This window comes from Balaenoptera physalus (genome assembly GCF_965194825.1).
Source record: "Balaenoptera physalus genome assembly, chromosome: 4".
Classification (NCBI taxonomy): Eukaryota; Metazoa; Chordata; class Mammalia; order Artiodactyla; family Balaenopteridae; genus Balaenoptera; species Balaenoptera physalus.
The window spans coordinates 60975229-61002585 of record NC_138891.1 but is presented as its reverse complement, the minus strand read 5'-3'; the positions used below and the strand labels follow the sequence as shown (position 1 = coordinate 61002585).

At 38.5% G+C, this 27357-nt stretch overlaps 1 long non-coding RNA gene across 5 annotated transcripts in view; it reads right to left on the bottom strand.

The window, feature by feature from the left end:
- Positions 1-12831: 12831 nt before the first annotated feature.
- Positions 12832-27357, bottom strand: part of LOC309660587 — a 137656-nt gene continuing 123130 nt past the window's right edge. For 2 of the 5 annotated variants that reach the window (XR_014263480.1, XR_014263481.1), the window contains 2 exons: positions 21441-21528; positions 20812-21054 (listed from right to left, as the gene is read on the bottom strand). This is a non-coding gene — a long non-coding RNA (uncharacterized lncRNA). Of the gene's footprint in view, positions 20013-20811; positions 21055-21440; positions 21529-27357 lie in introns of those variants that run through there. The other 3 variants (XR_014263478.1, XR_014263477.1, XR_014263479.1) reach the window with 3 other exon arrangements.

Here is a 27357-nt window from a genome sequence, read left to right as displayed (position 1 = left end):
GCTGTGAGCGGGGGCTACTCTTCGTTGCGGTGCACGGGCCTCTCTTGTTCTGGAGCATGGGCTCTAGGCGTGCGACTTCAGTAGCTGTGGCACATGGGCTCAATAGTTGTGGCTCTCTGGCTCTAGAGCACAGGCTCAGTAGTTGTGGCGCATGGACTTAGCTGCTCCGCGGCACGTGGGATCTTCCCGGACGAGGGCTCGAACCTATGTCCCCTGCATTGGCAGGCAGATTCTTAACCACTGTGCCACCAGGGAAGTCCCGGTGTTTTATCTTCTATCTCAGACCTCTTTAACAAAACAGCTTCCACAATGCTGGGAAAGAGAACAAAGGTTCTGCTTTGCTCTATCAGTCAACATACTTCAGCTCCAAAATTTAGCATTCTCTGTGGATATCCTATAAAATTAAGGAGAGCTTATGAAGGACCTGTGACCCACAAAGAGCTTAATGCATTTTAAATGTACAATTCTAGTAACAGTGTCAGATTATGGATTTCCAAATGGCAGCCACAATCATGATTTAGAACAGATGGTCAAACCACAGGCAACAGAATCAACAGAATTTTCTGCCATTCCCAAGAGGCTAACAGAATCCAAGAGAAGTATCTGACATCACCTAAATTGGTAAACAGCTCAAAACAATCTTAATTAACAGTTTGCTGGAGCACTTAATGACAAAGAGCATGCCTCAGTAGAAATTGGTATTCTTAGGCAGTGTTCGTAGATTATTAACCACATAGGAAGATGGTTTAAAGCCCTGGGGAAAACAGTCAAAATTAGGAATTAGGAGATGTTAGTTTTGGTCCAAGCTCTGACACTGGGTGACCTTGGTCAGTAGTTTGAACTTTCTGAACCTATTTCCTTGTCTATAAAAGAATGTCTAAGTTACCTTCTCTAAGCTTTAAATGTATACCCAAAACAATAGGGAATGGGAAGGACTTTAACCATAAATGAGCAAAGTAAGAATCACGTAAACATTTTAGATTATAATAAAGTAAAATTCATCTTTCAATATGCAAAGAGGCTACAGTAGGGGAAAGTTAACTACTATGATTCATTTTGCTACCAGAGTTACTATGGCAGAGGATATTATTTTTCTAGAAATATTAATGCTCGCAGCAGAGCAAACCATAGTGCCTATGGGTAAGGAGGCTTTCTTAAATCAACAAAATCACGTAACGTTGTCAGTTAAGAAATGTTGGACTATTTTTTTATATAGTCATCTTTGGTTCTCCGTGTTGTCAGTCTTCTGGAATAGGCTTTGAAAAGAATGGATAATCTTTTCAGCACTGCTTGTTATCCAGTGCAAGAAACTCTGATAAGGAAAGACTCCACAATGAGCCTCCGCAAGTAAGCAAAAAAAGTTCCAGCCTGAAATAACCCAGAACTAGTTAGGTCTAGATGCCAACAGGCAAATTTACTCTGTATTTTTTGCACCCTCCCTATGTTTCTTTGACAGAATTTTTTTTTTTTAAGGACCGTGTTCGACTTTTCACGAAAAGTTATGTTAGGCGTGTATTTTGTGAAATTGATGGAAGAAGAGAGGAGAGAGTTTGAAGAGAAGGGACAGGGTAGGAGAAGGGGACAGAATTAAGCTCCTGGGAAGGAAGCCCACTGCTTCTCAAGTTACCATTTGTAAACCCTTTACCCGGTTCTGTTTGGGCTATTGTCCTGGGTAAATCATCCGTTGAAAATCAAGCTCTTCAGCTCATTATATATTCTTCATTTGAGGTGACCAGAACTATTTCCTGAAACCTGGTTTGGGTGCTAATTACCTGCTCAAACACCTTGTAAATACCTCCGTGGATTTGTCATAGGAAAATTTCACTTTTTTATTTTTCTTAAATTGAGCACACTTATTGCAAGTTCCCCTCTCAGCTTCCTAGGCGTGACACTACAAGCCGCCTAAGCAGAAGAGCCTTCTGCTGCTCTGGTTACTGTGAAGAGACTCTCACTTCTCCTCAGCTACCCTAAGGCATAGCTCGCAGCTCTGACTCAACTGTAGAGAAATGTTTACCGTGTATTTCTATACAGAGAAGTAAGCTGCTTTTACCTCCCCAGACCTCTCTCCCTCCCTCTGCAATGAGGCAAGAACCCCTTTTTACAAATACCCGAAGAACCTTGTACAAAAGAGACTTGCCCTCACAGACAGTTCTTTCTCTTTAGATTTTAAAATAACCGTTTCTGTCAGCCTTCATCCTCTCCTAACCCTCGGACAAAAACCCTCAAACTCATAGCATATGTCTTGCCATTGGGATAGGATGACATTTCTATCAATTTTGAAACTGAATAAAAAAATTATTTTACTGGGGAAGAAATGTTTATTCATTTATATATCTCTGATTGATTCAATACAAAATTGTGTTGCCTTTTCTTTCCTTCCCACATCTAAATAAATTTATGTCCAAAAGCTTGAATGTAGGTGTCATCTTCAAAAATATTAAATGAAGCCAGAAAAACGTGGAACAAAACCACGCCAATAGAACCAATGTAAGTCAATATTTTAAATACACGCACTTCAATCTTTTATCCCTGGAAAAGAACTGGAAGATTGGAAATACTGCATCCTGACTACGCAAGATTTTTTTTTTCCGCCTTTCCTTAAGAAAGCTGAAGGTGAAGGCTGTCTCTATGTGGCACTGTGGTATAAGTGACCGCTGTTGTGGAGGAGAAAAGCCCATGAAGCTTAAAAATTTTGCAAAGAGAAAACAATCCTCCTGCAGACCACAGTAAATAAAATAACAGCAGTGGGGTGATTTGCAACCATGTAACGGGGCTTTTGTCTGGGTCTATTTCTCTAGGCCTTGAGGGTTTCTGTGTTCCTTCTCGGCAGGATCTCAGTGTTGCGCCCCTCCATTACAAAGGCCCAGGGCTTGAGCCCCTCCTCCAACTGTTCACCCCCAATCTTGCCCATGCTGAGGCTTACTTACAGCAGACTGAAGAGTTTCAGTGGGGTGCAGGGCACTGCAATTTAGGATTTCTGCAGTACAGGGTGAATTTTCAAGAGTGTATCAGAGAGGGGAGCCAGACTTAAAAATAGCCTTTACTCATCCTATTAACCATTTCATTGCTGAACTGGTTTTTAAGGCCAGGCCAGCAGGGTTTGTTTTTGTCTAGCAAACACCAAAATTGCTACAGCTGCCTCTGACCAGTTGTATAAAGGCAACACTTCACTATGTCTTGGGTAACAACTGAATAATTGTTCTGACTCGTTGCAGAAAGAACTATTAAAAAAATCATTGTATTCTTCTATACGCTGTGTTTGAAGGTGGGAAAGAAGGGAAGGGATTAGAGAAGCAGAGGGAAGAGGGCGAATGAAAGAAAGGAGAAGGAAAAGAGAAATCTTGGTGAATGGAGGAGTTGAAGCCTCTTGTTCTGATTTGTATTGATCTTATTTAAGCATGGGGAGAACTGATGAGTCTGTGATTATTTTAATGACCATGAAACCTGTGCATTCAAAGAGATAAATGAAGCTATGTAATCACCTTCTAAGTAATATCAAAGAACCATAAAAGGACTGGGGGAGGGGTGTCATTGTATAATAGTATTTACATCATACAGGGCACCACAGGCAAAGGTAAACCAGGGGTTGAAGTATTTCCAGGGAGGCAAGAGCCTAAAATTCAATACTTTATGGCCCTGACCCAACTAAGTTATTGAAGCAATAATTGTTTCTATTTTGGTATTTTAGCAAGGAAAATGCTGTTTTTTGTTTTTGGGTTTTTTTTTTAGGTTTGTGAGTAGTTTGTACGGCAAGTAAAGCTTTGGAAGTGCAACAACACAGAATATACCAACGATGGGCAAATTGAGTCAGAGAGTGTGTACTAGGTGAAAGCTAATGGGAAAATATGCTCTAAATTTTATATAATAATGAAAACATACTTGGTTCGAACAAAAGACAAACTTCTGATTATCTTAAATAATATGACTTTCTTTTAATGTGACATTATAAAATTATATGACTGCTTGTCTAAGGGAAGATGTTAAGAAGTATGAGACGCTGACACTGCCCTTGAGATTAGCAGGAAAGAGAAGGCAAATACACACACACAGATGACTAGCAATGTGACAGTGTTTAACGTGAGTTGAAATTAACTGATTACGTCATTTGTGACTTTAATGAATGTTCACATTTAATAAGCTAGTGCAGCTAAAAGGAGAAGTCCCGACTCCGGACTCTGACAAACGTGGTTCTCAATCCTAGTTCTCCCGCGTAGTAGTTGTCTAACTCAAGAAAAATGATTTAATGTCTCTGGGCCTCGGTTTTCTCATCTGTAAAATGGGCATAACATCATCTGCCTCTTCAGGTTGCTGTGAGGATTAAATAAGATAATAAATGGAAAGCACCTGGTTGTATTTGGGCAAGTACCCAATCAAAATAGCTATTATCATTCATCCCATTACTCTAAAAAGGTGACAGAAAGTCTTAAGGAAATTAGGAACCCCAGAAAAATAAAACCTATTTAAAAAAAACAAAACAAAACCCTAAGCCCTTCAAACCATGAAGTTTCTGACCATGAATTTGTCATTAATCAAGCTCTGCTACAAATATGATTGCCAGATGAAAAACAGGACACCCAGTTAAATTTTAATATCAGATGAACAACAAATATTTTTAGTATAAGTATGTCCCATGCAATATTATACTAAAAAATATATTTGTTGTTCATCTAAAATTCAAATTTAACTGATTGTCCTATTTTTTATTCTCCACATCTGGCAACCTAACTGCAAACAGTAGAGACCAGAGTTTATTTAATTCCTACTTCCTTTAGCCCAGGTCCCTACTTAGGTAACAGGAAAGAAATTCTTATTTCAGAAAGTTAAAAAAAAAATTAATAAATTAAATTAATGTAATTAAAACTTTTCAAATATCTAGAGCTTAGCTTGTTAATATAAGAGGAAAAACAACTGCCATTCTTCCATTTTATAGTTTAGCCAGTGGCTTTTGGTTTTTAATAATTTCTCACCCAAACCATGGCAATGTGCTGTTTCTAGTTTCCCTTCGCCAGTTCTAATTTTGTTTTGTTTTGCCTTTCCTCTTTCTCCAGTGCAGGGCTCCATGGAAACTTGATTATGCAGATAGACCTGTGGAGCTGAGAGTAAACTGACAAATAAGACACCCAAATTGAGATGCTTTGTCAAAAGGAATGGTCCTTTCCAGTAAAGTGGTATTATGTAGGTAAGGGAAGATGTATGTCCAGGAAATGTTTAGGTCAATGGAGTAAATGTAAAGGGGTGTTATGAACATGTTTATGACATTTTGCATTCGCTTGATTAACACTTGGTATTCCTTTGTTAGCTTATATTTTCCAAATAGGGTGACAGGATGAAGGCCTACCACAGTTTAATGAATTCAGAAACTTACATCAACAATAAAGTTAATACTTGAAGCATGAGCTTTGAACTCTTAATTCCGTGAGACACTACCTATGTATGGAGAATATTAATAAGGATATCTGATTTAACCTTGTCAACAAAAGACACCATACTAAAGTTTGCTTTCACACATATTTACTTGGCTTCGTGGTAACATGGTTGATAAGACACATGCTTACATATAAATTCAGGTATATTGTTCACTAATATGTAAAAGGAAAGAAGTTTTCAAAAGTAGTTTTATTTTAGTGTTTAAAAATGTTAAAAAGTTCAAAAGTTGCCGTTTTTGCCTCTATTAAGTTCCCTTATCCATCACTGACACAGATACGTTCTCTTAATTTTTATAATTTATTATATCCCAATATTTATTTAAACTCCACAAATCTCTTTAACCACTTCTAAGTAAATGTTAATGACTGGTTGGTTTTGAAAACTCTTTGTAGATGTTATTATCCCATCAAAATCCCTATTTCATCTCAATTTAGAATTTAAAACAATGAAACCAAAAAAAGGAAAAAGAATTGTGAAAGCAAATAAAAAGCCAAAAGAACATTAGAACAAGGCATTTTCCTTTGAAGGGCGGAGAAAAATCATGGGTAATTCGGGCGAGTTGATTTCTAGAGAACTCTAGCTATCAGAATGACTTTGTTGGGAGCAGCCGCCCAACGGTCCTGGCCATTACATGTCAATCTGTCAAACCAGCAAACAAAAACACCACAGGCTTTAGCACAAATGGCATATGACAAATGCAGATGTGCCTCTGAAAAGAATCTTTGCTTTTTAAACACCTGCAAGAATTCCAAAACAACTGGCATGCCTTCCACTCTGCCATAGCCACTCTCCTGACCCTGAGTTCGGAGTGTTAAAGAAAAAAATGCCTAGAATGTACAGTCTTCCATTCTTATTTGGAAGAGCAGTGGGGGGCTGATGAGGAACTAGTACAGTGTTGATATCACAATGCCATGCACCTGCTTTGGATGTAAAATGAAAGAGTTTATTACAGAAACTGCAGCATTTTTTCGTCTTCTCATTAAGTAGTCGTGAGCAAATTCAAGTATGTCTCCCTTTTATTAGGTTAACCCATCCTGAATTAAAAGGGCTTATTGAGAGTTTTTTCCCTTTTCTTCCCCAACAGGTATATTGTCGTCCTTTCACAATTAAACTGCCTCCTATATTTTGGTTTAGGCAGATGAGTCATTTGTAGTACTGTTGCAAAACACTGTTTTTAGACAGTTAACCAAAAAATAAAATTTAGTTTACACTGTTATTGATTTTTTTAACTTTAAAAAGACAAGCACCCCCCAAATACCTTTCTATTCGATGAACACTTTTGTGTCTAAAAAATATATTACTAAAGAAACATAACTCATTCCCAGGGAATATTCCTTCTGTGTGTTTCAGCTGGTATCTTTTGAAATATCATCCTTATAAAACTAGTACTGTGAAACAATGGCTAATATAAATGTCTTTCGGGTTATCAGCTGGTAGAGGAAAATGTCCCTTGAATCCAGTCATTTCGTTTGCCAGAAGCAATTTGATAGTATTTTTCATCTCTTCCTTAATAACAGTCTGTTATAACATGTATACGTAGTTACCAAATAGAATCTCTTGGGTTAGTAGTCAAGTTATAAATACAGATAGGGCACTACTATGTTATCAGAAAGAATGTCAGCGAGAGCAGGTTGCCCAGTAGCAAATTACAAAGTTTTGGCTCCCAAGAATGAGATGCGTTGTTTGCTCTTGCACACTGCAGCTGCCTCCCCAATCCACCCCCCTTTTTTGGTGGTTTATTACACACAAGCTACTAATGAATGGGAGCCGCTGTTTTACAGTACACCACACTTACAGGACTTATCTCTAGGCCTACCACAGATTTGACTGATCAACAGCAGGGCACCGCCATCATAATTCTTCCTAGAAACAGGAGTATAAAAAGGGGTTTGTTGGAGGTTGGCTGGGTCTGCAGAGAATCCTGCCCGCAGGGCCTGCCGATGCCATCACTAGCTGTTATGGTCTTTGGCCTAATAAGGTACAGAAACAAAGATTGTTCACTTATTCAAGAAGACTAAAGCACCAGAATGATGGAAAGTAGAGGCAGTAGGGCACACATCCAAGTGGGATTAAGGCCACAAGTGCAACTTTATAGGGCTGTCTGGGTGGCAGAATAAGGATCTGCAGCTGAAAATCCAGTTCAAACATAATTTATTATATGTCATTCATAGTTAGAGGTGGCTGTCATTAGGAGTTAAATTGTTGCATTGTACCCTACTGATTTTGATAAGTATTTTTGTAAGCTTATTACACATTATCACAATTCAGAAACAGAGGCAGAAGGTAAATAACAGACTGATAAACTGACATCGTGCTGTCTAAGAAATATATCTGGAAAAGGCCATGGTGCTTCATTTATTTCCCCATTCTCTACTATAAGTCACACTATGTCCTTCACATTTCTAAATTTTGGCATTGCTCCCATTGCAGTAAAAGATCACAATTGGCATCTCTGAGGCTCTCTCAAACTTTCAGATAAACATCAACAAAATGAATTCACCTATTTCCCAACAAAATAAACACACTAACCCTGTTTTATATAGGAAAAAACTTCAACTTGGAGAAGTCATTCCCCCAATCCTAAAGACATTGAATGACCTAGCTGAGAATAAAATTCTAAAGTTAAATACTGCTGGAATTAGAAATGTGGGTTATAAGAAGGGTATTTCCACAATGAGCCCTGTACACTTTGAAGTCATTGTACAATAGTCTCTTGTCTGAGAGAGGACTATACTTGGCTAAGGCTTCATTGTATTATAAATGGACTATATGTTCTAAGATCACAATAATTTAAAGTCAATTTAATTGGCTTTTACATGTACTTGTAGTTAATGAAGGTTTGATTATCTTAATATTATTTAATAGAGTGTGATAGGTTACAGAGTTTGGGTATGGGGGGGTATAGGTATCAGTCGTAATAATGCCAGATCAGAGTTAATCAAGGGTGTACCATCTGGGAAGACTAGAATTAAATGTGGCAGTTTTTCAAATACTGGGTTGGCCAAAACATTCGTTCGAGTTTTCCATAAGATCCCACAGAAAAACCCGAGCGAACTTTTTGGCCAGCCCAATAATATTCTTCCAAATCGCCAAATAGCAACTCATCCTCTCTACTCTCCCTCCCACCACCATATTTTATTTATCCTGATTTCAAACCATTTAAGCCTTTAAGATTAGTGCCATAAATTTAATATTACCTTTAGTACTTAGGACATGGCCAGGTTTACTATTTTATTCAGTCTTTTAGCGTATTCCCTTATATCTCCTGCTCATGCCCACTTTGTCAGCACAGTAACTTGTAGTTGCCTGGTGCTTATTTCAGAAAGCAGAAATGTCTTATTGTGACATAAGGACCACTATGTTTGTGAAGCTCTTCTAAATCAAATGGGAAATTTTGAGGTAGGACAATGTGAAACTGTGTTAAACTAGTTCTCCTCTGAACTCTGTTACTTATTAGCTATTTGACCTTAGGCAGTTTGCTAAACTTCTCTGAGCCTCATTTTGATCATTTATAAAATGGGGATACCTTATATGCCTGCCCCTTCTGCATCCCTTGTTTTATACTCAAGGACAAGATATTAGTAGTGGCTTTGAAGCACAAACTCCTGGAAACAACCTAAATAACCATCAATAGGAGAATGGTTAAAGAAATTTTGATCCAACCCTACTGTGGGATATTAGGCAGCAGTTACAAAGAGTGAAACAGATCGATCTATGTTATAAGAATGTTTTCCCTGACATATTATGAAGTGAGAAAAACACATAATAAAACCTCATTTGTTTAAAAAAAAGTCAGTATATATGTGGTCATAATGATGAGTAGTTAACCTATATAAAATGCTTGCTGTGTGCCAAGCACTGCTCTCAGCTGTTCACATATAAACTCAATCCTTACAATAACCCAATGCGATTGTACTGTTGTCATCCTTACTTTTATAGATGAGAAAACTCAGATGAGATGATACATGTGGTGAGTAGTAGAGCTGGGACCCAACCCTTGACTGTCTAGATCCAGAGTCTATGTTCTTCACTATTACCCATCATCTGTCTGCCTTTCTGCCTATCTATCTATCAAACTATCAACTCCCTATCATCTATCTGCCTATCTTTCCATCCATCCACTCATCAATCCATCCACCCATCCATCCATCATCCATCCATCTTTCTATCTGAGATCTGGAAGATACGCACTTTTGGAGAAGTGACAAAGGGCACTTCCACTTTTTATTCTACACATCACTTTCACTTCTATAAACTTTTGTATTATTTACTATGCCATAGTCAAGTTTAGAAGTAGAGTACTGGGACATATGATATAGAGCTGCAGTAATTATAAAGGAAAAGCTTTACAAACAAGTGGTCCTTAAGTGGGTATTAAAAGCAATGTCAATAATTTACTTTGGGTGGGGCCTTAAACATGAATATTGCTTGTAACTTTGAGGGCAGGGCGTATGACACCTTTTCCTCTTAATTGCAACACCTTTTTCTTTCAACAGCAACTACATAGCGCTTTGTCTCCTCAAAACTCAAAAAGTTTTGTTTACTGACTGAAAGGAGCTTATATGTGAAAGGCTTCTGTTAGAGCAGGGCTATAATTTGAGGCTATGTAGCAGGACAAAGTTAAATTGAAATTAAATATATGATTCTGGACAATTAACCAGTGCTTTATCCAACTTGATTAACCAGCCACAGATATTGTTTCTTTTACTCTCACAAACTCATATCCATCCACAGTATTTGCCTCATATTTTATTCTAATTTGGTGTTTACATTTCCCCTGTAAAATATTTCTTGGGCCTGGATTTCTAATTAGGAAGATTGACACTTAAAACAAACAATCCATTCCTGGATTCTTGTGCATTACATCACCAAAAACATTTGTATTAGTTTACTATTTTGATTATTACAGGATGAGTATGATGTTGCTAGAATTCAGTGTGTCTTTATTCCCTGCTTCTTTGCATTTAATATCTTTTCATCAAAGATTTTGAGGTTGTTCATACAATTGGCTGACACTTCCTGATTGCAAGATATCTCTGCAGCCTTTTAAACATATTTAAATGTATTTCTAAACTTTCATTCACTTGCATAAGCATGAATGTAGAACTTCTGAATGGCAGAATTTAAAAAAATGATTTTTTTCCTTAAGCTGAAGATTCATTCACTTAAAAACAATACATTTTAAGATGCAGTGTTTATTTGTAACTTTATAATGGACCTCTGAGAGCAAGTGGCACATAAGAGGTGACCCATGAAATATCTTTGAAAAAGAATGATTGATTTTCCATATAAGTCCTCAATTTAATAATTGAAGTGTTATTTCACACATATGAGAAATAGACATCCAAATGAGGATACTGAGGAACACAGAGACACCCAGATCCAGGAATAAGCTAGTATGAGAAGTGCTAGATTTCTCACACTTAATCCTCATCACTAAATTTTAACTCTCTTTAAATGTTTTTATTACTAGTAAAATGTTTTCATGGCACTTATGATGACCGTATTTACTGAATGAATAAAGTATAGAACGGCCCATTAAAACAGATAATATTCAGCCTCATTTTGTGTTATTCTAGAAACTTTATTTTAAATCCATTAAATAATTTTCTATGGCACCTGTACAATCTTGCTTCTCTACCTTTCCCCTCCACCTAGAATATGGTCTCATATCTGTCTATCACAGTCCTACCCACTCTTCAAGGCCCATGTTCTCCATCAAGCTTATCCAGGCTACTCCATATTTTCATAGCTGTTTGTTCATACTTTTACCATAACTTATTCTGAAGAGACACTTGTATACATGCCAATTTCTCTTTCCTGGATAGCTCGGCCCAAATCCTGAGCTTTTTTATATTTTTAAATTCTAATCCTTACTTCCACAAAATTCCATGATGGCAAGGATTTAGTCTCTTCATCTTTGAATAACTTGAAGGAATACCTTATACCTACTGTACAGGTAGTCAGTTATGCTTATTCAGTGGATAGTAGGCACCCAACAATACTCAACGTAAACAGGTTTCTCTAGTTAATTAAGTTCCATAATCAGGAATTGTATCTATTAGCAGTCAATTATATGAGATATATTCACAATATTGAGAGAGAGAGAAAAATCTGATATTATAATATGCAAATCATTGACTGAATTTTCACTATACATTGTGATCTTCTACTACATAGATATATAATATTCCTTTCAGAAGAATACAGAACATTTTTGTGCCTGGTTGACTTGGTTAAAAACCTCATTAGGAAAAATGTTTGTACCATTTAAAAGAAAATCCTATTTTGCCCAAATTATATTAATTTGCCCAGATTGATAACAGCTTCAGGAGGGGGGGCAGAGAGAGAGAGGAGGAGGAAAGAAAGAAAACACATTTTTGATACCACAGTGTATTGGGCAGAAGTAATTTAAAAGAAAAATGAGGAATCTCTGATCTTTATTTATGCTTCCCAATGTTAGTGTGGTGCTTTTATGTACTTACAAGCAAATTTTATGTAGCAATTGACAAAATTTCTTTTTGGATTCCTAAAATAATTCTCCTTCTCCTCTTCATCTTCCTCTTTTGCAACATGAGAGGTTTACATGAAAACTAACCAATAGCTTAGGTGACTTAGAAATACCATAAAGAGAGCAAGAGGGACATCGCCCGAATCTATAACATTAGAAGTTGATCCCGGCACATCCCTGGCAGTCCAGTGGTTAAGACTTCGCATTCCAGTGCAGGGGGTGCGGGTTTGATCCCTGGTTGGGAGCTAAGATCCCACATGCCTCACAGCAAAAGACCAAAAAACATAAAACAGAAGCAATATTGGAACAAATTCAATAAAGACTTTAAAAATGGTCCACATCAAAAAAAAAAAAAATCTTAAAAAAAAAAAGTTGACCCCTAGGAGTTGGTTTTGGTTGTCAGAGAACTCTTGATATTGTGCTTATGTTCTCTGACTTGTACATTAAACTATAGTGAGGGTCGTGATGTGCCAAATACCCACCTGGCATAATACACTGCGTTATATAAGCCCCTTAACCTAAGCTGCCCTACATTAAAAAAACTACCTAGAAACTGATGAGTAACACAAGAAGGAGGGAAGGTGGAAAAGAGGGAAGGAGGGAGGGAAGAGAAGACCAAGAAGAAAGAAGGAAGGGAAGAAGTGGGGAAGGAAGGGAGGAAGAAAGGGGAAAAAAACTGTTTTGGACAGTGGTAGCTGTTAAAGACAGACATGAACAAAATGAATGAGATTGGTAATATACAAAACAAAAATTTCAAAGGACATCTAAGCAAACATATCAACGTTAATATGAGAGTTTTTATTTTTGCATTTCTTAATTTGCATATTGTAGAGAAGACACTAGAAGTTTGACTTTGGGGGCTTGAGCATCTATTTCCAAATCAAAATAAACAATTCTCAGTCTAATGTCATGTTTTAATTGAAAAACCTTGGCACAAAAAAGGTTACAATATAGGTATGTCATTATTGATACACAATATGCAACACTCAACCAGAACTGTTGCTTTTCCTTTTCTGGACACTACTTCATTTTTTTCTAATCCTAAAAAGTTTGACAGGATTTGTCTGGCTGCTAGCAAAATTCAGGGGCAAAAGCTTTGATTTAAGTATATATAAAATGACCAAGTTAGGTATATACAATTTAAGAAATAAAAAAAATTTTCCATATTAACATCCACACACCTACATTACATAATTAAGACAATATAATAAAAAACCTAATTAGAATCACATGGTGTAATCTTTTTGTATTTCTTGATTCCTGTATGTTTAGATAGGTTACATCAATATCAGGTTAACTAAACCTTTTATTTATCATTCCTAGAGTAGTTTGTAAACTTTTCTTAAACATGGCAAGTAAAAATCCAAGAGAAACAAAAAGTAGCCCTTCACAACTTTGTTTATCCAGACTTGCTAAGATATCAAAAGATACCAGTCTATCAACACTAGAAGGTAGAGCTGGGGAGTGAGGGAATTAGAGAGAGGTCGATAAAAGGGTACAAACTTTCAGCTATAAGATGAAAAAGGTCTGAAAATTTAATGTATAACATGGTGACTATAGTTGATAAGACTATTGAATAATTGAAGTTTGTTAAGAGAGTAGAACTTAAATGTTTTCCTCAAAAAAAAGGGAGCTTCCGTGGTGGCGCATTGGTTGAGAATCTGCCTGCCAATGCAGGGGACACGGGTTCAAGCCCTGGTCTGGGAAGATCCCACATGCCGCAGAGCAACTAGCCCCGTGAGCCACAACTACTGAGCCTGCGCGTCTGGAGCCTGTGCTCCGCAACAAGAGAGGCCGCGATAGTGAGAGGCCCACGCACTGCGATGAAGAGTGGCCCCCGCTTGCCACAACTAGAAAAAGCCCTCGCACAGAAACGAAGACCCAACACAGCTAAAAAAAATTAAAAATAAATAAATAAATTTTAAAAAAAGATAAATACATAGGTGATGCATGTGTTAACTAGATGGGAGGAATCCTTTCACAATGTACGCTTGTATCAAATCATCATCATGTACATTTTAAATATCTTACAATTTTATTTGTCATTTATAACTCATTAGAGCTAAAAAAACAAAACAAAAACAAAAACAAAAACCACTAGAAGGGAAACCTCACCTATAGTATTATTCATGGTTTTCATGTACTTTTTAAAAATTCCAGGTAGTTATTTAATTTATATAGGGCTGCCCATGTTTGACTTTTAGAGATTAACTCTGAAAGACCATTGATTGATAGATAGATAGATAGACAGATAGACACACACAAACAAAAGAAAACAATAATTAGCACAATTCACTTCTAAATGAATAGAATTTTTTAAATAGTGTCTTTTAACTTTTTGGTGAAATACAAAAACTTTGCTCTTTAATACAAAATCTTGATTTTCAGGGATATAGAACACATAAAAAATTAAAAAGCCTATTGCTATAGTTTAATCACTTGAAACAGAAGCTATAGAATCTAAGTTAGTATCCCAGTTCTTCCATCTATCAGCTGGATCTCAGTGTGCCAATGACTCAGCTTCTTCCTTGGTAAAATGGGATTAATGATATTTATTTCATAACATTATTCTAAGGATCAAACAAAATTATGAATTGAGAAGTGCTTTGTAAGCTATAGGGCATTAAACAAATTTAAGATGTTTTGAAGTAATAATTTTGTCTAGTTGAGAAATTATGATTTATGCAACATATCATTCCTAACAGTGAGTTTGATGTCTAAGCACGGGTACCACTTTGAAAACATATATTTAACCAATAGGAAGTAGAGTGTCTTTCTGGTCACCTCTCAGACAGATTAACAACCTGTAAGAAAAGGATCTACAGTTAGAGCCATGCTGTATTAGGTGGACAATGTAATCACTAGGACAATTCTTAATACAAAGAAAGTGGAAACATGAGTCTGAAGAGGGGAAATATAAAAGGTATTCTTCATCAAGAGTGAAACTTTGAAATCCATCTATTTAAGATTAATCACTATTCTTTTAGCTAAGCTGTTGTCATCTCTAACTTTCCCTGAGTAGAAAATAATCTGCACTTCCAACTAAGTTATTCATGGTCCAATTTGTTCTCAGAATACTATAATAGGCTTTGTGAAGATAAGTTTTATAATAGGGATTTAACATAGTGAGAAGCCAAGACGCAGAGGCCTTCAAACACAAAGAGTATATATGTGTATAAACTGCTCAGTTCCCTCCCCCTCTTCTTCCACTCTCCCTTGTCCCCTCTCCCCGAAAAGACATTCACCCCTACTTAAAATCTAATTTTTACAAAGGATTCGGATGAAAAGCCATCTCAACAACTTCACAGTACAATCAGTCTAGCTACTGCAGGGTTGCTTTAGAACCATTTCAACAGAGCTGGGAAATGGGGGAAACTTTGAGCAAAGTACCACTGGAAGAAGGAATATTGTGAAGGATTTTAAGAAAGAGAAACATTCAAAATCTTCCCTATTCGCAGTTCCGTCTTGCTTGAGGACCACATTTACATACTGAGTTCACAGGCTAGAACTCTCAAAGAGAACTCTACTTTCCTGGAGAAAATAAAACTTTCAGGGTGGCATCCTGGGGAAAAGAAAAAAAAAAGAAGAAGGAAAAAGAATCACTGATGATTTACACACATTATTTTCTAAGCTTCTGATATCTTAAACTACTGAAAACACTTAAAGTTAATTCAGAGGCACTATTAATTTATTGTTTTCTCCTCTTTAGCTCTATAAGATCTGACTTAGCCTACTGATAATTTTTATCTCATTTGTATCCAAATGAATGTATTGGCTATTTGTTTTACAAAGTAGCAAGGCACTTAAAGTGAAGCGCAAGTTTATCTTCATTCAGGTGGTGGTTGTTTCTTTTTAAGGTTCCATATTTTCACATTTTAAACAGTTCAAGACACAAGCACATGAAATGTAATATTTAAAATACTTGAAAAAATAAAATACTTGAAATTCTTTATCTATTAATGTATTTTAACAACTAGCTTCCCTTTTCCCTACGTGTTACATCCCTGCTGTACCTATTTTGTTGCAAGTCAGGCTATCTTATTTGCATATTTGTAACAAAGTATATAAAAGGATGAAGATGTGTGGTTCCTTGAGTATTTATATTCAAAACTCTTCTTTGATTTAAAAAAATCTTACAAATCACATAGGAATTATATAAGAAATATACATTTTAAACTTTTTTTAAGCAAAGAAAAAATTTTAATTGTTTTTTAATGTGCTTTTAATGATTTCTAGCACTCACACCTCCTTACTTGCTTTCCAAACTGTTTATACTGTCCCCAATAACACTCAGTGGAAAGCTGTCACTCCTGGCTAAATCCTTACTTAGGGTGGATGCTATGCCTCCATGAGACAGGGTCAGGGGGTCAACATCGATTTTGGAGGCCACCTGGAGAGTCCAGGCCATGAACTGACTCAAAAAATTTATATCAGAGCCGGAATAGTCCACCTCCCAGGGTCAGATCTGGCCTGACACTCCAACTGCAGGCTGGGGCATGCTAGACCGAGCTCAGAGAGAGGCCAGAGCTGTTGACCCTGCTAGCTGACCTCTTCAAACTTCAGGAGAATTTTTTTGGCAGTTACCACGGTGACTGGGTACTCTAAAAGCTTATCCTTCTTACTGAAAGGAGGAAAAAAAAAATTAGGAAAAAAATATGTTAAAACCTACCTTGCAGAGATGCCTATCACAGTTAAAGTTAAAAAAAAAAAAAAAAAAGGAAAAACTGAAGGAGCTCTAAATTGTCTATGACTTTAATCTCCTCTGCTGTCCTAAAGAAATTGGAATTTGTAAGGTCTTTCAAAAACCAAATTTCACATTTGGAACAGATACTGCTTTTTTTTTTTAAACCAATAGCTGACAACAATTTGAATAATGTATTAAAATACTTTTTAAACAACCTAATTTACTTGGAAATTCTGACATCTCTCTGCTTTTCTTTGAGAATAATCAGCTTTGAAATAAGATCCACCATAAATGCTAATTTAGTAGGGGAAAAATACTGTAACTAAATAATCATTTTTGTGTCAAAAACATACTCGATACTTTTTTTCCTGAGAGAAAAGTGTCCATTTTTTCTTGACTTGAAATAATAAAATTAGGAGAAAAACAAGGGGCCATTATTATATAGTTCTAAAATTTTTTTACCAAATGACTTAATAAAATAATGTTTACATTAAAAACAATGTCGTGAAAATACTCTGATATAACAAAAGAACACTAGGAGGAAAAAAATCAAGGTGCACTTTCTTTTAGAGCAATTTAAAGTGAAAAAAAAAGCCATAGAATATTCTTCTATGTTAATACCAAATGCTATCTTGTCCTAAAGTTCCACAACAATGGAAAGACTCATGAATTAAAATTTAATTCCCCATGGGGTAAACCTATGCACATTATAAAACTCTACTAGTTGATTTTTGGTGACAGATTGTAATGCAAAATACTTTTAAATGGCTCCTGTATGTGACTTGAAATTAGATGAGAATCATAATAATTTAGAAGTATGATATTATTTAATTATAATAATACTTGCTTTAAAAAAAATGCCTGTGTACTGTATAATGACTTTTTGTAAAGTGAAATAATTGACTCAGTGTTGCTACTGCTCTGGCCCTCCTTTAATTTTCTCATCTGCCTCTTACATGACCCAGGTCCTGGAAGTCTTGAAAGGACTTTCTCCAGCAACTCTGCGTGTGTGGGTGTGTCTGTGTGTGAACATAAGCACACACAAATGATTAAGCATTGGTGAGGGGAGTGTGGGTTTGCATTTTAAAAAGCAGTGGGTACGTAACAAAACAATGTCTTTGGTCTAAATATCATTTCTCATCTTGACTCTAAGCCAAGAAAGAAAAAATGATGAATTACAGAAATGTAGTAACTGACACTCCAAAAATGAATACTGAAATTTCAGAGGAATGTTTTAAACTAATCTTGAATGTTCATTTTGCTGTGACCTATTTTCATTGCTTTGTAATCACCACTAAATTCCTAGAACAGAATGGACATAAAACCAAGTATCTGTTAATTAATCTTAATTTCAAAAAAAAAAAACCCAAAATATAATTCAGAATATAATTTCCTTTCTTGTCTTGTGTTAAAACATCCAGTGAAAGGAAAGGCTGGAGATATATTTTGAGATGATTTTGCCATGTGATCCAATTGCACTTTGCTAAAACACAGGTCTTTCAATTAGATAGTGTGGTTCTTGCCATTGCAAAGGGGGCAATGGGGTTGGTGAGTCACTACAACTGTGGTGCCAGCTCATTCTCTATGATGAACTCAGACTGTCCTTCCCAGACGGGAGCTCTTGGCAAGCTTCCTTAGAGACCCGGAGGCTGGCAAAGCATGAAGAACTATCAAACAGGAAATGAGGTCCTCCTCAGGTTTTGAAAAGAGATGATAGAAGTCTTAAAGTGAGGCAAGCCAGACCAGAATCTCCTAAACCACAAACCTTATCTTGAGCGAAACATTATTTCTAAGTTGGATCTGAAAAGGAAAAGAAGTTGAAGCATAAGACACTGGTTCATTTGTATGTAAGAAAAGAGTGCCAAGTCTCTTAGTTTGGTTTCCTCAAGTCAAAGTTAGGATCTCTCCCAGGAAAAGACCGAAAATCATTTGTCAGTTTTCTGCATAAATTTCTACTAAAAGGACAATGAAATAGATATCTAGAAGATCCATAGACCTGGGTCTTCTCTTATGTTGAAAATTCACCAGTTTGTTATAGAACTACAGAATTCAGGGACTGGGAGGGATTTAAGAGATTATCTGGCCCTATCTCTTTCCTTTACGTATGCAAAATCTGAAGCCAGGAACGTAAACTTCCTTCCTTACACATTATTAGTTACATGCCTCAACTGGAACTTAGATCTTGCTCACCACTTCTAGCCTAGTGGGTTCTCCACTACAATGTGTGGCCTCCTCACTGGCAGAAGGGATATTAAAAGCCCATACCAGTAGACCTATTCAGAGCCTTGAAGACAGAGCTATTCTGGAACTATGGTATAAAATGATTGTAAAACTCATTCAAGTTACACTTCCAGGAAACAACTTTAGGTACCACACAAGCAGAAATTCCACAAAATCAGGTAGTGAAACAATATGATAATATGTGCTGTAGGAAGCTTCAAAGTTCTCAGGAACTTTGGTAACAAGGGTATGTTGTTAATATTATTTCTCCAGCTAATTGTTTTTATTGATTTGTTATGGCTAACAGGCACTGATTGATTTTCTTTTAATTGGTACAGAGTCTCCACTCTGCCAGGTTGATAATTAAATACTGAGAAGCAGGGCTTTTGGTGCTAGCCTAAGCTTCCAGTGGTATGAAAGTCCATCCAAATAACCATGAGCTATGTAAGACTTGATGGCTGCCGGTCCAGAAAGGGCTTCATCTGGTCTTTCTTTAATATTTCTCTAATTTAGTTCAGTTTTAACATGTTTCTATTAGGATCAGTGGATTCTAAAAATGAAGTAAAAAGAGGCCTGTAGAAAAATGGGGAATTCATTGCTGATACCCCAAACTGCCACTTGTCAACTGCATTCAACTATAAAATTTACTTTCTATATCATGTATTTTCATTGCAATCCCCAAACTCCCCTTCTAACTTGTTATGGCATTTGGGAGATCATGATTTAATTATGAGAATCTGGCTCAGGGCCCCAGAGGGAAAAAGAGTAAGGGGTAAGAATTTAAGGGGAGGAGAAAAAGTACGAGGTATGCTGAGGGGTTTTTATAGGGAAGGAGGCTGGTAAATTAGGAAGACAGTCATGTATGATTAAGAGGTGAAGGCAATAGGAGTCAGGTAGTCCTTAACTCCCATCTAGAATTTCAAAGAAATGTTATATCCTTTCCATAGGTTCCAATGAGTGTTAGTTAAGGGAGGCATTTTGGGTACTAATTACACGTTAATGTTTTGGAGCAGGGAGTGAAAAACAACTCTGAGGTTGGGTCAGAAGAATGTTTGCTTGGCTACTCGAGGCTCCTGATGAAGTTTGGCTACTTACCCCACATTATGTGTGTGCATCTATCATTTTGTTTCTCAAAACACTTTACTCCTCTCCCCTTTTCCCAGAAGCAGACTTCACCCAAAGGAGAAAGAGCTGTTAAGGGAAACTCCTTAGCAGAAGGGAACTTTCAGATATACAAACATTATTATTTTTTTTTTTTTTTGGAATCAAGGATGAGAGGCCGGTGAAGAAATTAAGTGAGGAATTGTGAGATTAGAGAGTGAGAACTTCCCACTTGGTTCTGAGCTCCACCCCCAGGACCAACCAGGCTGTGCTCCAGGGACAATGTGGATGACGGAAGCACCGGCTGCCTTCCCCAGCTTCTTGACCTGCCTTAGGACTTTGCCAGACCTGTTCCCTCAGTCCAGGTGGGCACAGCACTCTGTTTTAGACACTGTCCACTGCTCTGCTCCAGAAGGGCACAGCCTAGGGCAACTTGGCCAGTGCCTGCCTTCTGCTGAGACACGACCACTTGAAAAGGGGCCCACTCTTTTGGCATCCTTCATAGGCTCCTTAGGAAATTGTTCAAGACAGAAATTTTGAAATTGAATTTTAATGATTGAGAAAAGAGGGGCGAGACACAGCAGCTGCTCTATCGCAGCTGCCCCAGCTGCTCTGTCCTCAGGAAAGGCTGCCTCTTGGCCACCGCACCCACCAGCCCCAGAAGAAGGGAAGAAGAGGGACACAAAGGTGAAGGGTTCAAGTTTAGAGTGAGGGCCTTGGTTCTGGGTGTTTGAGAGACATCCATACCCACAAACGCAAAGGAAAAGGCAAGCAAAACAAACAAAAAAACCATAACTTAGTCCCAGGTTGCCGAAATGACTTGTGGGCCCAAGAACACACATTTGGTGGGGGGTGGGGGGTGGGGGGGGTGAGGGGTGGGAGATGTAGATGAGGGACCCTTTTGTGAAGGACCTCGGGAGAAGGGGAGAGTTTTGTAGGACATGAAATCAGTTTTCTCCCCTGGATACCCATGGCTTGTGTGCTGGAGTGGCTGCAGTCGGATTAACGTTCCTTCTCCTTCTTCTGCCTGCCTGGGCCACGTGGAAATGAGAAGCGGAACACAGGACAGTGCTCGCCCACCACCAGTTTCCTCATCCGAAAGCTCAAGTGCCTGAGAGTGAAACGCCACCAAAAGTTATTGCTAGCGACAAATTCGGGCTGACAAATTGTCGATAATCGCGCCTTCAACGTTCAGGACGGCTTGCAGGCAATAAAGAAGCACATGCACGGACGGGTGGGCAAGGCGCGGGCCGCAGTCGGGTCCGCGGTTCCCAGGTTGCGCCCCGCCCCCGCCCGGCGCCACACCGCCCCCGAACCAGCGACCGCGCGCATTGCAGGCCCGCTGGGCTCCCACCCGCCTGCTCCAGCTCTGGCTCTCTTTCTTCCCGTGACTCGTACAGACTGCAGGAGGAGCTTCTTTCTTCCCTCTCCTCCAATTAACCCGCTGGGTGCGCGTGTCTACGGTCTCAAGCGCCCTTGATTTAAAGTCAACGTTACCCGAGTTTTCTTTTGTTTGAAATCCTGGGCCCGCAAGACTTTGGCGTGTGTCGGACGTCTAGTTAACTTCTGCAAGCCTGTCTGTATCCTGCGACAGAGAAAATCATTAGGAATTAAGGCTCAAGAGAAATAATAATGATATTTTCACCTGTGGATGCATTGGAAGAGTGTGTGCATATTAAATCATTTTAGAATTTAAGATAAATCTGAAAAAGATCTTTCAAAGTGTTTGCATGTTAGTGCCTCTATCAACAACTCCCCCCGTCCCCGGTCCCCACACACACCGGATTCACCAGAGTGCCCTTTGATTTGTTTTTTACGTTTCGGATTCACTATGTGTTTTATATTTAGGAGCAACTTGAAACACATACATTGATCTAAATATGAATTCTCTGTGTAAGATATGATTTCTTCCGTGGTTTATTTACAAACCACTCACCTAATCATATGGCTTCAGATTCAACTATCAGTCACAGCCCTCCTCGGAGGTTGATTTAGCTATAAAAGTTTGAGTTCACAGTTAAATTCACTCTTCCACTTTCTCCAACTTGAATTTTGATTTCTGCATTTAAATACAAGACAGCATTTGAATTAAGGGTCTTCTTGTTAAACTGGAAGCTTTTTTCATTTCCCTGAACTCTATAAATGAACTGCATTGTCACATAATCAATAGGAAAAACTCAGCTGTCACAGATCCTAAGCAACCCCTTGCCACAGAAATAACACGATCTGGCATTTCTGAGTTTGAAAAATGTGCTGTTCGGATGACACGAGACCAGAACTACCCAGACAGCTTAAATGTCAGTGGTCTCTATGATCCGCTAAGGATGGACCTGCTGAGATATTTCAGATAGGCTTCTCTCCTTGTTGGAGACCAGGTGCTCCTTTTTTCTTCTATAATCAAGTAGTATAAGAGTATTGGGATCTGGGATTCAAAGCTTTTTCTAACCTCATCTAAGTCTGTCTGTTCTCATACAGCTTACGACAATTTCAAATTAGGCATTTCCCTCCCTGTACCAATGAGCAATTCAGCTTTGGATTTTGGAGTTGAAATCTGAAACTAAATGTTCAACAACTTCAACACCCATCCTTTGAAGTCCTACATCATTTCCATCAATGTGATCAGGATTTCTGCAGTATATAAATCCTTCAGCTCAAAAGTAACTGAATGGCATCTGATCATAAGTAGCAGGAACCCATAATCTCCAGCAAGCTCTTTCTCTGCCTCAATGTCATTGTCTCTAGTTGCATTTTGGCCTTCTCTCTACAATCTGCCGCGTACATGCTGCCATATCATGTGAGAGCATGAAGAAGATGTAATCCTTCCTTATCTGTATTTTCTCCCCTTTTATCTTCGATGTAGTACTTTTAACTCACTGACTTCTTTGACCACTGGCATTAAAAAAAAAAAAGTAGTACTGGGTGGACCTACTGTGGAATCTACCCCACTTGATAGATTAGATTATGTGATTAAAAGGTTAATTTATCTCACAAGACCCTTGCCAAGAAGCCTCATGACCTTGGCATACTATGAATCCTTTACGCACCAAAAGTGAAAGGTAATCTCATTCATAGATTTGCTCTGCCAGTGAACTGATGTATTAAATAGTACAGTTACCCTTAGCCTACTTGGACCCACCTATACAAAGAAAAGTGCTACAGGGGATCAGACAGTAGCAAGCTAGGTGAGACAAATTCTGTTTATAATTTCAAGGCATGAAGGCGTAAAACTTGTCCTTTCTAAAACTAAAGCTATTGGAGCCTGCATTTCCCACATCAACCACGGTTAAGATCTTTGGGATGAACTAAGAAACGCCACCTCTAATTAGTTCATTTGTCATCAGAGAACCACTGCATCAAGCCAGGTATTTTACTCCTATTCAACTCTAGAAGAAAATGGGACAACGTGGGCTATTATAAAAAGCTCAGCATTCAGTGCCAACATTTCAAATTGGCCTCATTTTACAAGTTCTCAGAAACCCCCAAGTCATTCAGACTTTGTCTTGGCAACCTTGCACTAGCCCCAAACGGGACTGTTAACACAGTAGAGTTTATCCATTATCATAGTTCACAGGCTTCTCCATAGCTGCAAGTTGACATTTGGAACCTGTGTCATATAGAAGGGGTGAAAACCCATCCAGGAATCAAGTCACTTATTTCCAAAGTAACTGTCCTGGGTGGGTGGGGACAGGGGTGGAGCAGGAGACGGGGAAGGGAAGAACTAGGCGCACAATAACCAGGCTGGGATTGACTGAGCTCTGATGTCCTTTAAGGACATCCAGGTAACTGATGAAAAGAGTTCTCTTCTTGGATACTTGTTCAGTGTGTGAATTTACCTTGTTTACAATTATGAGAAATGACTGATCCTATCCCAGCCCTACACACTGAAGAGTATTATTATTACTTAGAAATGTGGTGCACAAAACCATCTTGTCCTTGATTCTTAAGACATAAACCACATGAAGTCAATACCACAAACTTGAGGATTTGCCTGAATTCTTAATCACACAGTGCAGAGATATGCTACTTTGGGTACAAGAGACGTACTAGACAACCCCAGTGCATACATAGCTCTAAACTGTTAAGTTGTTCATTTCTCTCTATGCTTTCATACACCCCCCAACTCCATCCACCGCCCCCCCCCACACACAGAAAATATTTATTTCCCTTACTGTCTGCAATCTAAACTTAAGAGCACACAAACCATGAGCTGGAAGAACTGTTTGTTCGCAGTGCTATTTATGTAATACTTCTCTTTTTTCTACCTAGGCATCCACCCCAAGGGACTGAGCAATGCATGGTGCTACTCAACTAAGTCTGAGAGAAAAGGGGGGTGTAGCAAGAGCATCTTCACCACTGCAGTGTTCTAGCTGCACCTGTTTTTTCACCCAGTTCCCCAAACTCACTCTCAGCTTAATTTTATGAACATACTATCTGGGTCTCCATTTATCTGTTAAAATGGTCCAGGGTGCTTGCCAGGAGTATTGTGCCACCATTGCTGGCACATTTGTCTCTTCTGTCTAATGTCTGTCATTACAGAAAGCGTTCTAAAAAGCTAATTTCCAACTCTGAAAATATACTCTTACTACAGAAGTCATTACATTAGCATAACAAGCCCAAAGTTCCAAGGTGGTAATTTGGTTATAGATCTCAAATCCTTCCTGTTCAATCATATTGATGTTGAGGTATGATGTTACCCTGCTGCCACTAGGATCTGAGTCAGTGGATCCCCTGCTGGAGGGAAGTTCTCCTGGCATGAACTGTTTGTCCTTGGGAATTCAAAGTGAGGAATTCAGAGTAAATGTTTCAAGTTTCACCTGCCCAAATTGGGACATTTCTTAAAGATGTCGCCATCTCTTTTTTTCTTTCTCTTTCTGTACACTTCTTTCCTTGACCACCAAGAAAATATGTCTTAAATGATATTCTTCCACAGGTGTCTCATTGGACATGGACAAATATCAGTACTGCTCTCATAGGCAACACGAGCACTTTTTGGTCCTTTTGTTGGGGGTGGGGTTTGGGAAATCCAACCTCAGTCTGCCCTGCCAACTGTGGCCGTGCAGATTAGCTGAGACTCTGCTGAGGCCCGGATGGCGATGGTGGTAGCAAGGGTCAGTAAGGTTGAGATGTATTCAGATGTTAATTTACACCTGAAAAGACTGAATGCAGTTACCCACACGGGGGGTGACTGGAGTTTCTCAGGAACACTGGCCTTGAGTGATTCCTTGGGAAACGTGAAAGTTGAAATGGAGGGGGAAAGTCGTCTAAAAGTTATGGGAGCAGGAAGAAGGGCGGGGTGTAGGGACAGCCTTGATGAATTAAAGGAAATTTATTTAGCCACCAGTTATAAATCTATGTTCAACTTTTCCTTTTTAGCATAGTTTTAATGTACAACGGACAGGTGGTAATTTCCTCTTTACTAAATATTTGGAGATTGTCTATCAAATCCAGAAATACTGACGTGGAAGTAAGGATGAGGGATTAGCCTCATTTTATCTGCCATCAGGATGGGTGTCCTTGTTTTGCTCTATGTTTAACAACTGCTACCTACCTTGCTTAGTGGAATTCCAAAGTACCTCATGAGTAACTAAGAAAGAAAAACCTTCTACATTCCAATACTGCCTTTAACCTCAAACATGGTAAAGGGTTCATTCAGACCCCTGGACCACACTGAGGCATTAATTAGGCTGATGAAATCCATCGAAATGTATGAATTCAGCATAATCAAGTTTCTACCGCAGACTATCGTTAAGGAATACGTGAGCAGCTGGGAGAATAGAAAGTACTGTTAGAGTTAAGTCATGCATGTAATTGAGTATATTTAACATAACCATTTTAATGATCAGTGATTAAAAGTGCATCTTACTTAAATGGTATATCCTCTGCAATTTGTTCATATCAACTTGATAATATTCTCAAAAGGAAAAAATAGGGATACACATTTCTAAATAAGATCTTTTTTGAGTTTGGGGAGAAAAAGCAGGAAAGTGAACTGGAAAAAAAAAAGCGGCTTTTGCATGCAAACAGCCACACTGGTGTGATATAAATTAATCACTGTTTTAGGTACCGTCTGTGCTCAGTTCAAAGTATTAGGAATATATTACAGGTGATTTTTTTCATCCCTCAAGAAGAGTGTATTTTATTAAAGACGCTTTCTCTGTCTGATAAGATTTTTTTTTTAAGAGACAGGGACGGGGGTTTGCTCAAATCCTGATGATTTTAAGAGCTTCTCCTAGGAACCTGGGAAGTTCACCTTTCCAATTCCACTTCCAGCCTGTGGGGCTGGCTGATCTTAGTGGAACTCACCTCTGTGAAGATAGCATTGGGGAGGAGAGAGAGTACATCACAAGCAGAGAGATGCGCCTGGATATGGCTGTCTAGGGCCACAAACAGAAGAAGCCCTCAAAGGGAAATGAGCTGTTCAAATCAGCTAGCGGCCTGAGCCTAAACTCCACACACTTAGAGGCAGACTGCTCTGCTCTATTCACTCAGACCTGGCCAGATAAATGAAGTCATTGTGGAGCCACTCACAAGCCAGCCCAACTCTTTTTGTTGTAGTTTCTCAGCTTTTGTGCTCAAAACACGCAAATCACTGATTACCTAGGAAAGAAGAGGTAGATCTAGATCTATAGCTAGAGGTATGCACATCCCACAACCTGCACGCATCTATGCAGGCACTATAAAAGTAAGGGTTTAAGAGAAGGGATGCAGTTGGCCTAGCTCTCAAAAGTTGCCTCACAGGGCTTTTTTTTTCCTCCCTTCACCCCTGCCTCCACACCCATAAAGAGGTCAGTCTATTCTCCCACTCAAAATAGTGTTAGAAGAGTGGCACGTCTTGGATGTCTGGGAGTTGCACCACGACTTTTTACAAACCTAAAACGGGAGAAAGGAAGGCACAGGCACATAAAACTATGTCGGGTCATATGATCTGCCTGCTGCAAACAAAACAAAAATATTTTAAGGGGAAATTTATTTGAAGCCTTCCTTTCACCCAGTAGCGTTGTCTTCCTTGGCTTGGAGGGACAGCTTTTGAGAAATCAGGTCTCTCAAGGGGCTCTCCTGCACCCAACGTATAGTCTATAAATATAGTGGAAGAGTCATGCCAGGGATAGTCAGTGCAAGAGAATCTGGAGTCTTGAAAGCATCTTTTTCTTCTGGCTATGGTGGCACTTAAATGATAATGCGGGCAATGGAGCTAGGAGATTTATATCTTTTGGAAAGTAGGGCAAGCCAGATGGTAATAGCGTCATTAACACACAAACTTGGGATGTGCAAGTGAAGCTTGAAATTGGGAAAGAGATCAAGAGAACAAAGGGGGCTGCTGTTGAAAGGCTACCCCTCTTCTGCCGGCCAAAGCTAAGAGCCTCGTGGTACTGGGGTCTGCTCCTGCCCAGAGCTGGATAATAAACGACAGCTT